This window comes from Patiria miniata, unplaced genomic scaffold (genome assembly GCF_015706575.1).
Source record: "Patiria miniata isolate m_02_andy unplaced genomic scaffold, ASM1570657v1 HiC_scaffold_8, whole genome shotgun sequence".
Classification (NCBI taxonomy): Eukaryota; Metazoa; Echinodermata; class Asteroidea; order Valvatida; family Asterinidae; genus Patiria; species Patiria miniata.
Genome location: NW_024037075.1, coordinates 7,530,158 through 7,544,105, shown reverse-complemented (window position 1 = coordinate 7,544,105; position 13,948 = coordinate 7,530,158).

Genomic DNA, 13,948 nt, shown 5'->3' with positions numbered 1-13,948 from the left:
TTTGAACGCATTTGTGATGTTGGTATTAATTTGAGTGCACATCACATGACACTTGCAACTCTCCCGTCAAACTATGGATCAAAGATTGAGAAAACTTGTCTGGATGTAAGCGATTGTATTTTTGGTGTGTAACATGTCCTGGCAAACCGAAATAAATGTCGAATCCGTCGTACAAATTACGGGTTAAATTTTTAGAATCAAGTAAAATTTACCTGTCTTTTGATTCCTAGTATATCCGTACAAGGACACTGGTGCTCAGGAATGCAGTCCTTTTCATTCATCAGCATGCCTTCGGGACAGAAGCAACCTTCTTCGCACTTGACATCCGTGCAGTCCTCTCCCAATGTGGTGCACATTACATGACACTCGCAACTCTCGCGATACACGTAGGGAGCAGTGCAAGCTTGGTAAAATATTTATGAAAAAAACAGAATAAATACAGGCGTGATTGAAATAACAAAGCTCAGTGGTTGAAATAGACCATAGTCTGTGCATTGAAGTCTTTCCTGAAGTTAGTACCCGACCCGAAATAATCACGATGTTTTCCTTGTTTCAGCCAATAAACTTGCACACTAACCTGGCAAAGTTGTAGTTGGAATAACTGTGGTTGTTTGCATTGGTCTGCATTCGCAGCACATGTCTTCGGTGTCCATCACGATTTCACCCTATGCAGAGATCACAAACACATGAAATGTGCAGCTTAAATGTAATTCTTTTTTAGTAATTCTTTTTTATAAGAGACTGGAAAACAGTAAGGTCAGACAATGTAGGTCTAGAAATTGCTTGATTTAAAATGACAACTGTAAGAATAAACTTTGTTCTCACGATCGAAAATAGTGAGAAGTAAACGACTTTGAATTCACAGAATGTTCCCAAACACAAAACTGAAAGACATATATGATGCAATCGATTACATAACATGTTTCAGCGGTCACCCCTCCTGTTTTTGGATAACCTTCTATCAAGGAATGCTTTATAAACTCAAGAGGTCCATTTAGCTACTGTATTAAGATGAAGAGCTACGCATTAAAATATAAAATGACGTGACTTATAAATGCTAGATGTCAACGCCTGTACTCACTTCGGCACAATCGTCTTCTGTAAGGTGACATTGGCTCTGTGTGCAGATAATCTCGTCCAGACATATACATTCTTCGCATGCCCCCTGGACGAAATACTCTCCTCGCTACAAATAAGAAATCCAAAAGATGAATATAATCAAAACGAATATATTGTCACATCACATACTCAAATGAGCGTTATTCAAAACCAACAGTAGCCAACACAATTAACATCGATTTTGAATTGGAAACAAATCTTTTCTACTCACATTATACCACTTCCCGGAATACTCATGATAGCACGGCCGCTCTGGTGACCAAAAATACAACATTCAAAATTAGGCATCAAATTTAGAAATGTTGCTGTCTGAATTTAAAAGGAATGTACAACATCTGCTTTTGCTGCAACGGAGCAATTTATAGACTTTGGGAAATTGTAAGGTCAGAGAATCAGTCTAGCAGGCTAGTACCCCTTTTGAGGCGTGCAATTAATTGCAAAGAAAACCCGGAATAATTAGGAGCACTTTTTGAAGAAAAAAAAACAGTTTTCTCCAAAGCTGGTCGGCCGACCAGCGCTGTAAAAATACAAATTTTTTTGAAAATGACAGCACACCAGGAGCCACTATTTTAGACTGTCATCCCTTACAATCCAGTAAGGTTTTTCGTGATAATTTGATCATTTCGTTTTGTGATATTTGCAACATTTTGTATCTTCCCTTTAAAAGAAAGGTTGCTTTTACTGGTTACACTGATTGTTGTTACTATGATAACAAAGTTACTATGATAAAAAAGGTGCTCCTATTAACAATTTCAAAAAAATGTACTCAAGCTTCATAAAGTTGATATTCCTTTGTTTGTAAAATTTATAGAAGGCACTTTACTACTATAATCATGATATAATACAAACCTTCTCTGTCGGTGACCTAAATATTTAAAAAAACCATCAAAACAGAGATAAATTTCACTTGGCGCTGCAGCAAAATTACCTGACTGTTATCCACATCATGTAAATCTTCCGTTAATATAAAGCAGCCAAACAAATCCTTACTTACCCTGAGGCTTCTTAGTAGTTGTTATTTTCTTTTCACCTATTTAAAATAAACATAAAGTATAACTTTTGAGATATTGTCAGAAACTAAAACTGAGGTATTTTTGTGTGTGTCTTCTAGTTATTTCCTAACCCGTTCAAGCAAGATATGTGACAAAGCCGACCCGCTAGATATCTGGGGGATGGGTTAGGTAATAATAGTCAGAATGTGATCACTGAAAGTTGACTGGGTTAGTTTTAGCCTACCTATTAAGCAAGGGTTAAAACTGCAACTATCCAAAATTGGGTTGTCCTTTACCCAATTGTTCAGGTTAGAATTTGTGTTAAACATAACCAAAACATGTGGTCATACAGGACCAAATTGTATTTAGACTGGTAGTGACCCTACGTTTTGGTTGAATTTAACAGAAATTCTAAACCAAACAATTGGGTAAAGGACAACCCAATTTAGGGTAGTTGCAGTTTCCACCCTTGTAGAAAAACAGTCTATGGTTTCCCCAAAGTTTGTAAGAGATAGATGGTACATTGAAACACGAATAACTGTGAATAATTCATCAAAGTAGATGTTATACTTTTCAATCCAAAAGGTTAGGGGTAATTACCTTTGCACGTTGCGCAGCAATCTCCGGGGAGATAAATGTAGTCATCCTATAAAAAAAGGAAAAAAAATGGTTGTAATGGTAAGTCACTTGGTTGCATCTCTGGTAAGAAATTGTGTAATCATAAATTTACGCGTAACCTGAAATCCAAAGACGACAATGTATCATTCAAAACAAAATCGAGAAATTTATGAACACCTTACATAGTATTATTGTAAACAGCCTTATAAAGTTAATGCTTTCTTTTTGTGTTGACTGAATACCGAGAGAGTTATTAGTTGCCACAAAAATAAATATCTCACCTCCGAACAGTCGAGGTTCTTATCACATATTGTCTCGTGACAGTCGATCCGATTGCGGAAGCAGGTGCAATAGCTGCAATTTTTGCTTGGTTCCTCCCAAATGTCTCCAGGCTGAAATGTCACATGGCACAATATCATTAACAAAAAACATAGATTCTCCATAGTGTGAGAACGTCTTCTAATAATTGTGTAGCCGTCAATGTAGTACACCAAAGCATATCCGTCTCATTCCCATTATGCTAGTCACATTCGGACCTTAGTGTTAACGCTATGACAGCCCACCATCCTAAAACTCTCGGGTCAGACTCGACCAGAGTTCACGCCAAATTTGACCTAACTGACACTTTCCGGGTCAAATTCAAAATGTCCCTGAGTCACTGTCATTTGCACCGAGAAAAATGTCACATTTGTAACACAAAATTGACCCAAAGAGTGTCAGCTTAACCCTAAAGGGGCCAGGTTATTTTGACTATCTCTCAGCCGGGGGGGGGGCGGATTCCGCCCCCCCTAAGATCTCGGCCATCGAGTGACGAAAAATTTTGAAACTCAGCACATGCATAGAGCAACTCTTCCTAAACATGCCCAAGAAATTTCATGACTATAGGTCAAAGGGTTTTGGAATTATGGCTAATTAATTATTCAGACTGTGCTTTCCAAAACCTTAAAACCCATTAGCCCTCTCAGTAGTCTTACGGCCAAAATGTCAAACTAAAAATGCCAAGCCATTACCCTTTGTAATTCTCACCTTATGGAAGCCCTCGAAATCTTTGCATACACATTCATTCGGGAATACGCAGTCGGTGCCGTTAAACACGAGAGGTGTTCTACAGGCGTTGCAGTTTTGTGATCCAGAAAACACTGGATCAATCTCACATTTGTCCATGTACTGACAACACGTAGGCTCACCAACCACAAACGGATCCAGACACTCTGCTTTGAGAAATCACAGCAAAATTACAGGTATAGTAAGGTTTATTTTACTTTTTACTTTCTCTACATAAAAAAAAACAGTTAAGAGGGAAAGGAACCGAAGAAGACTCGACGCATGGGGTACATGGTTACGAAGATTTAGGCCAACACCGGTCGTCATTCATTAGATATCCTTTCCAACAATGCATAAGATATATCATCCGAAATAACACAATGTGAAATAATAAAAAAAACAATATAAAACAATGTCTTTGATCAATCTCGGCATTCTGAATTTAACATTCACTTACCAAGTGTAGTTAACATCGATGTGAGAGTTGCTGCATGTGAAAAACAAAAACACACGTTGGAAATTGCTGTGACCATATTTAAAGTTTGAACGGTATTGCAACAAGTTATCTTTATTTATCTTGGTAATTAGTCAATAGTTTAATCCTTAAAGCGGGAACACGATAGGCCCCTTACAAAACTTCCTACATAGAATTTCCATTTCTTATGTCAGTTGACACATACATTCTATTGGAAAAGAATTATATTTGTATTTTATGAAATGGATGCAAACTATATGCCTATTAGGCTTTGGGTGCTAAAATGTATGGGTTATAAATGCATTTTAGCTTTTGTGACGAAATTATACTCACTTGTGACAGAGACGCATTCGCAACACTTGTTTTGGAAGGACACTAATTGCTCACCCTTAACAGAGAAAAAAAAACATGGAAGAAAAGTGATAATAAATACATGTTGAACACCGTTGAAATATTTGTCGTATGATCTGTTCAGTCAATTAACGACTTTTCATTTTTATCTAAATAAACTAGTAGCATTTTAGTCAAGAAATGTATTCTAAAAGAACATTAACACATTTAAGTCAAAGGTCATACAGAAATACATTTCTTGCAAAGTTGAAAGCCAAAAAAAAAAAAAAAATAGAGCATTTTTATTCATTGAAAAGTTGGAATAAAATGAAAAGGAAAAACGGGTTATAAAATCATGCCACTTATTAGACAAATCCGGCGGCAGCCATTTTCTGCGTTGGCGCATAGCTCGCGCGAGTCGCGCTCGGGAGTACGAGGGCGTTCGGGCTCCTTGGACCAATAGGAATATCAAAATGTGCGCGCGCCTTATCTTTGACACCACCGCAGTAGAAACTTCTTATTCTGGTCGCCGGATTCCACTTTAGCTTCATAAAGCCCGAGCCTTATTATTGCGTAACACAATTCGATTTTGCCGTTTGTACGTTAATGTGTTAGGAAAATCCTACCTCTGCACAGCTATCAGGTCGCTTATGACAATCATAATAGCAAGAGTATGTCCCATTCACGCAATCACAAGACCGGCATTCATCGGGCTGAATCGTCCCTTCCTACAAGACGTCCAAGAAGTATATAAAACACCCTGTTAATAAGTATATACAATACTAATAACTCTATAAGATATAATTTGAACACATTGGTTTCGGACGGCCATTCAAATCAAGTTTGGCATATATTTAAAGTAAGGTAAAATTACCTGGCATTGTGGAGTTGTTGTACTGGGCGCCGGTGTAGGCCCTAATATGGACAAAAAGTAATGAATGTTAATTCAGCAGACAACGAAGTTTTGCACTTTGTCATTGTCATTTCACCTCAACTGAAAGCCAGGTCAGTTAAGCGATTGTTGATTGCGAAATACATAAGTTTGGATCATTAATTACCATGGACCATAACAGGTTAGAAATAAGTCACTTAACAGGATTATTGCTTAAATTAATCGTAAACGACGTCATAATTTTCTGTACTACACTTGTAACAGGGAAAAACGTTGGTCTAAAGTAACAATGGAGTTCATATGATCATAGTTGCCATGTACGTTGAAAGAGATATCAAAAGCACAGATAGCAACAATAATGACACTTCAGAAACAAATCTTCCACCAAACGAATGGCAACTGAAAATTAATAATCATCTTACTACCGAATTAGATATAACTGATTGAAGTTAACTACCACTTATTTAACCAGTGGATGCAAAAATAATGAAATCGAATGACGCTTTTGGACTATTGAGTGGTGATTTTTAAGGAGCATCCAATTTTAACATGTATGATAACAGACATGTAATGAAATAAAACATGAATCAGTAAAACAAATTCAATCATCAATTTGTTTCTAACAAAAATTGTATACATACGAGGGCGGGTGGGCCGTGTAGTTGTTTCAGTATCAGAGCCTCCAGGCCGACCTGAGTTAAAGTAGCATATACACATTAACCTTTCGATTGATCATATTTCATGATATGCAAATTGTATTTAAGATAATAAATAACTTAATCAGTAAATTATTTTTCAATCCCACGTGGTAAATAATGGTTTGACTCAAACCGTTACGCTTAGTTGTTGCTGCTGTAACAAGGGAGTCCATATGAATTTATTAAAATATAACCTTGAAAGAGATACCAAAAAATACGGAAACAACAGCGCCAACACACCAGAAACAAACCCATGTTGGGTGATCGATTATTTGTTTTTCACGTGATGAATAATGGAATGACTCACACTTGTACGTTTGTTGATTTTGCCTCTATAACATGGGAGTTTGATTGAGGATAGTTCGATGTACCATTCAAGCGATACAACAAGTTCAAAAGCAAAATAACAAAAGTATAGAAGCAAATATATAACTAACGTGTGGTAACTGAGGGAATTCAATTGTTGTCTATCCTCTTATTATCGGCTGCAACGTTAAAGCTTTTGGAATTAAGCTTTTGGAATTTTGAATGTTGATTGAAGAGAGCCTCCAATTGCAAACATGTGAGATATAAAAGCTACATGAAACGACTCGAAATTAATCATTAAATAAACTGCAATCATCAATATCTTTAACACATATAATTTTGTTAACATCAATACATACCAGGACGCGTTGGCCGTGTTGTTGTTTCAATATCAGACCCTCCTGGAAGACCTGAGTTAACGAGGAAAATATGTTTTAACTTTAAGGTTTATGATTACAAATATAAATTTAAGATAACGAAAACATAAATCAGTAAATTATTTTTCCAATCACCAAGTTTTTCTAATTAATTTTTTCATACAAAAATTAAAATTACTGGCATTTTGTTTGTGAAGAGTCAAATAATTGAAAGGCTTAATAGTTACCTTTAGTTGTTGTTGCTGCTGGAGTAGTGGTTGAAACTTCTGTTTAGGTAGAAAAAAAATAACATTCAAAGTGGGAACACAAATCAGTGTGCACATCTCGTATCAAATTTCCAAACAATAAATTAAGTAACACATATAATAGAAAAGAGGAAAAAACTGATCGTCACATACCTTCTCTGCAACCCAGGAGATCAACACGCAAACTTCCCTCGTCACTGTCTCCAATGGACAAGATCTCAAGTCGCAGTTGTTTGATCCCGGTCACCGGAGAGGGCAAGATAAGAGTTACAGGCCTTTGACCATTCAGGGTCGTCTCTTGAATCTGTCAGTTAAAAAACAAGAATCTCTGAATTCTAATGAGCAAATTTAAACTGGAATTTCGACAGTACATTTTAGTACGTTTGGTGACCTCTGTCGACCGAGTTTCTCCACCTTAGCTTCGGTTCACATTCACCAATTCATTTAAAGAAAGCAATACCAACATTTTGGAGCACTTACCAGTGGCTTGTCAGAGGAGTCCAGCACATCACTGAAAGATTGAGTGTTGCTATCCCATACCGATAGGATGATTCTAACTTCTGGACTTTCATCGGTATTTCCCTGCAGCTTCAAGGCATGTACTTCAACCTTTTCGTTGAACAGAACGTCCAATGTGGGGTTTGCCTGGCGGTTTTGCTCGGGATTGGACTGTAGTTCGAATGTCCAGGGCTCTTCGGCGTTGATATCAGTTGATTGACCTGCAGAGTCTGGACTTGTAGAACGGCTGCTCTCAAGACCTTGGTCTCCGTCCATTGGCTCCATGCAGTATCCTTGAAAAAAAAACAACCCAGGGAAATGGTCCGATAAATTTGCAAACGAGTTTGGTATCAAACAAACATCGGGAAAAAAGGTAAAGGAAAAGCGTCAATTCACTGTAACTGATTAAATCGAAATACAATGCATACCTGCCGTTGTCGACGTGGAGGTCTGAGTCGTTGTTGTCACAACTGTAAAGAAAATAAAATGTACGGAGGTGAGCTGATTTGCTTGTTGAAAGTAGAATGGTTATATGCAAGTGATTCTTGTGAAGAAGAAATGGTTAATTCATATTCTCCTCTTGTCACCGGTATTGTGTTGGTGAAAAGTCCAATAATGGAAAGGCTTAATAGTTACCTTTAGTTGTTGTTGCTGCTGGAGTAGTGGTTGAAACTTCTGTTTAGGTAGAAAAAGAAAAACAACATTCAAAGTGGGAACACAAATCAGTGTGCACATCTCGTATCAAATTTCCAAACAATAAATTAAGTAACACATATAATAGAAAAGAGGAAAAAACTGATCGTCACATACCTTCTCTGCAACCCAGGAGATCAACACGCAAACTTCCCTCGTCACTGTCTCCAATGGACAAGATCTCAAGTCGCAGTTGTTTGATCCCGGTCACCGGAGAGGGCAAGATAAGAGTTACAGGCCTTTGACCATTCAGGGTCGTCTCTTGAATCTGTCAGTTAAAAAACAAGAATCTCTGAATTCTAATGAGCAAATTTAAACTGGAATTTCGACAGTACATTTTAGTACGTTTGGTGACCTCTGTCGACCGAGTTTCTCCACCTTAGCTTCGGTTCACATTCACCAATTCATTTAAAGAAAGCAATACCAACATTTTGGAGCACTTACCAGTGGCTTGTCAGAGGAGTCCAGCACATCACTGAAAGATTGAGTGTTGCTATCCCATACCGATAGGATGATTCTAACTTCTGGACTTTCATCGGTATTTCCCTGCAGCTTCAAGGCATGTACTTCAACCTTTTCGTTGAACAGAACGTCCAATGTGGGGTTTGCCTGGCGGTTTTGCTCGGGATTGGACTGTAGTTCGAATGTCCAGGGCTCTTCGGCGTTGATATCAGTTGATTGACCTGCAGAGTCTGGACTTGTAGAACGGCTGCTCTCAAGACCTTGGTCTCCGTCCATTGGCTCCATGCAGTATCCTTGAAAAAAAAAAAAACCCAGGGAAATGGTCCGATAAATTTGCAAACGAGTTTGGTATCAAACAAACATCGGGAAAAAAGGTAAAGGAAAAGCGTCAATTCACTGTAACTGATTAAATCGAAATACAATGCATACCTGCCGTTGTCGACGTGGAGGTCTGAGTCGTTGTTGTCACAACTGTAAAGAAAATAAAATGTACGGAGGTGAGCTGATTTGCTTGTTGAAAGTAGAATGGTTATATGCAAGTGATTCTTGTGAAGAAGAAATGGTTAATTCATATTCTCCTCTTGTCACCGGTATTGTGTTGGTGAAAAGTCCAATAATGGAAAGGCTTAATAGTTACCTTTAGTTGTTGTTGCTGCTGGAGTAGTGGTTGAAACTTCTGTTTAGGTAGAAAAAGAAAAACGACATTCAAAGTGGGAACACAAATCAGTGTGCATATTTCGTATCAAATTTCCAAGCAGTAAATTAAGTAATACATATAATAGAAAAGAGGAAAAAACTGATCGTCACATACCTTCTCTGCAACCCAGGAGATCAACACGCAAACTTTCCTCGTCACCGTCTCCAATGGACAAGATCTCAAGTCGCAGTTGTTTGATCCCGGTCACCGGAGAGGGCAAGATAAGAGTTACAGGCCTTTGACCATTCAGGGTCGTCTCTTGAATCTGTCAGTTAAAAAACAAGAATCTCTGAATTCTAATGAGCAAATTTAAACTGGAATTTCGACAGTACATTTTAGTACGTTTGGTGACCTCTGTCGACCGAGTTTCTCCACCTTAGCTTCGGTTCACATTCACCAATTCATTTAAAGAAAGCAATACCAACATTTTGGAGCACTTACCAGTGGCTTGTCAGAGGAGTCCAGCACATCACTGAAAGATTGAGTGTTGCTATCCCATACCGATAGGATGATTCTAACTTCTGGACTTTCATCGGTATTTCCCTGCAGCTTCAAGGCATGTACTTCAACCTTTTCGTTGAACAGAACGTCCAATGTGGGGTTTGCCTGGCGGTTTTGCTCGGGATTGGACTGTAGTTCGAATGTCCAGGGCTCTTCGGCGTTGATATCAGTTGATTGACCTGCAGAGTCTGGACTTGTAGAACGGCTGCTCTCAAGACCTTGGTCTCCGTCCATTGGCTCCATGCAGTATCCTTGAAAAAAAAAAAACCCAGGGAAATGGTCCGATAAATTTGCAAACGAGTTTGGTATCAAACAAACATCGGGAAAAAAGGTAAAGGAAAAGCGTCAATTCACTGTAACTGATTAAATCGAAATACAATGCATACCTGCCGTTGTCGACGTGGAGGTCTGAGTCGTTGTTGTCACAACTGTAAAGAAAATAAAATGTACGGAGGTGAGCTGATTTGCTTGTTGAAAGTATAATGGTTATATGCAAGTGATTCTTGTGAAGAAGAAATGGTTATTTCATATTCTCCTCTTGTCACCGGTATTGTGTTGGTGAAAAGTCCAATAATGGAAAGGCTTAATAGTTACCTTTAGTTGTTGTTGCTGCTGGAGTAGTGGTTGAAACTTCTGTTTAGGTAGAAAAAGAAAAACAACATTCAAAGTGGGAACACAAATCAGTGTGCATATTTCGTATCAAATTTCCAAGCAGTAAATTAAGTAATACATATAATAGAAAAGAGGAAAAAACTGATCGTCACATACCTTCTCTGCAACCCAGGAGATCAACACGCAAACTTTCCTCGTCACTGTCTCCGATGGACAAGATCTCAAGTCGCAGTTGTTTGATCCCGGTCACCGGAGAGGGCAAGATAAGAGTTACAGGCCTTTGACCATTCAGGGTCGTCTCTTGAATCTGTCAGTTAAAAAACAAGAATCTCTGAATTCTAATGAGCAAATTTAAACTGGAATTTCGACAGTACATTTTAGTACGTTTGGTGACCTCTGTCGACCGAGTTTCTCCACCTTAGCTTCGGTTCACATTCACCAATTCATTTAAAGAAAGCAATACCAACATTTTGGAGCACTTACCAGTGGCTTGTCAGAGGAGTCCAGCACATCACTGAAAGATTGAGTGTTGCTATCCCATACCGATAGGATGATTCTAACTTCTGGACTTTCATCGGTATTTCCCTGCAGCTTCAAGGCATGTACTTCAACCTTTTCGTTGAACAGAACGTCCAATGTGGGGTTTGCCTGGCGGTTTTGCTCGGGATTGGACTGTAGTTCGAATGTCCAGGGCTCTTCGGCGTTGATATCAGTTGATTGACCTGCAGAGTCTGGACTTGTAGAACGGCTACTCTCAAGACCTTGGTCTCCGTCCATTGGCTCCATGCAGTATCCTTGAAAAAAAAAAAACCCAGGGAAATGGTCCGATACATTTGCAAACGAGTTTGGTATCAAACAAACATCGGGAAAAAAGGTAAAGGAAAAGCGTCAATTCACTGTAACTGATTAAATCGAAATACAATGCATACCTGCCGTTGTCGACGTGGAGGTCTGAGTCGTTGTTGTCACAACTGTAAAGAAAATAAAATGTACGGAGGTGAGCTGATTTGCTTGTTGAAAGTAGAATGGTTATATGCAAGTGATTCTTGTGAAGAAGAAATGGTTATTTCATATTCTCCTCTTGTCACCGGTATTGTGTTGGTGAAAAGTCCAATAATGGAAAGGCTTAATAGTTACCTTTAGTTGTTGTTGCTGCTGGAGTAGTGGTTGAAACTTCTGTTTAGGTAGAAAAAGAAAAACAACATTCAAAGTGGGAACACAAATCAGTGTGCATATTTCGTATCAAATTTCCAAGCAGTAAATTAAGTAATACGTATAATAGAAAAGAGGAAAAAACTGATCGTCACATACCTTCTCTGCAACCCAGGAGATCAACACGCAAACTTTCCTCGTCACTGTCTCCGATGGACAAGATCTCAAGTCGCAGTTGTTTGATCCCGGTCACCGGAGAGGGCAAGATAAGAGTTACAGGCCTTTGACCATTCAGGGTCGTCTCTTGAATCTGTCAGTTAAAAAACAAGAATCTCTGAATTCTAATGAGCAAATTTAAACTGGAATTTCGACAGTACATTTTAGTACGTTTGGTGACCTCTGTCGACCGAGTTTCTCCACCTTAGCTTCGGTTCACATTCACCAATTCATTTAAAGAAAGCAATACCAACATTTTGGAGCACTTACCAGTGGCTTGTCAGAGGAGTCCAGCACATCACTGAAAGATTGAGTGTTGCTATCCCATACCGATAGGATGATTCTAACTTCTGGACTTTCATCGGTATTTCCCTGCAGCTTCAAGGCATGTACTTCAACCTTTTCGTTGAACAGAACGTCCAATGTGGGGTTTGCCTGGCGGTTTTGCTCGGGATTGGACTGTAGTTCGAATGTCCAGGGCTCTTCGGCGTTGATATCAGTTGATTGACCTGCAGAGTCTGGACTTGTAGAACGGCTGCTCTCAAGACCTTGGTCTCCGTCCATTGGCTCCATGCAGTATCCTTGAAAAAAAAAAAACCCAGGGAAATGGTCCGATAAATTTGCAAACGAGTTTGGTATCAAACAAACATCGGGAAAAAAGGTAAAGGAAAAGCGTCAATTCACTGTAACTGATTAAATCGAAATACAATGCATACCTGCCGTTGTCGACGTGGAGGTCTGAGTCGTTGTTGTCACAACTGTAAAGAAAATAAAATGTACGGAGGTGAGCTGATTTGCTTGTTGAAAGTATAATGGTTATATGCAAGTGATTCTTGTGAAGAAGAAATGGTTATTTCATATTCTCCTCTTGTCACCGGTATTGTGTTGGTGAAAAGTCCAATAATGGAAAGGCTTAATAGTTACCTTTAGTTGTTGTTGCTGCTGGAGTAGTGGTTGAAACTTCTGTTTAGGTAGAAAAAGAAAAACAACATTCAAAGTGGGAACACAAATCAGTGTGCATATTTCGTATCAAATTTCCAAGCAGTAAATTAAGTAATACATATAATAGAAAAGAGGAAAAAACTGATCGTCACATACCTTCTCTGCAACCCAGGAGATCAACACGCAAACTTTCCTCGTCACTGTCTCCGATGGACAAGATCTCAAGTCGCAGTTGTTTGATCCCGGTCACCGGAGAGGGCAAGATAAGAGTTACAGGCCTTTGACCATTCAGGGTCGTCTCTTGAATCTGTCAGTTAAAAAACAAGAATCTCTGAATTCTAATGAGCAAATTTAAACTGGAATTTCGACAGTACATTTTAGTACGTTTGGTGACCTCTGTCGACCGAGTTTCTCCACCTTAGCTTCGGTTCACATTCACCAATTCATTTAAAGAAAGCAATACCAACATTTTGGAGCACTTACCAGTGGCTTGTCAGAGGAGTCCAGCACATCACTGAAAGATTGAGTGTTGCTATCCCATACCGATAGGATGATTCTAACTTCTGGACTTTCATCGGTATTTCCCTGCAGCTTCAAGGCATGTACTTCAACCTTTTCGTTGAACAGAACGTCCAATGTGGGGTTTGCCTGGCGGTTTTGCTCGGGATTGGACTGTAGTTCGAATGTCCAGGGCTCTTCGGCGTTGATATCAGTTGATTGACCTGCAGAGTCTGGACTTGTAGAACGGCTGCTCTCAAGACCTTGGTCTCCGTCCATTGGCTCCATGCAGTATCCTTGAAAAAAAAAAAACCCAGGGAAATGGTCCGATAAATTTGCAAACGAGTTTGGTATCAAACAAACATCGGGAAAAAAGGTAAAGGAAAAGCGTCAATTCACTGTAACTGATTAAATCGAAATACAATGCATACCTGCCGTTGTCGACGTGGAGGTCTGAGTCGTTGTTGTCACAACTGTAAAGAAAATAAAATGTACGGAGGTGAGCTGATTTGCTTGTTGAAAGTAGAATGGTTATATGCAAGTGATTCTTGTGAAGAAGAAATGGTTATTTCATATTCTCC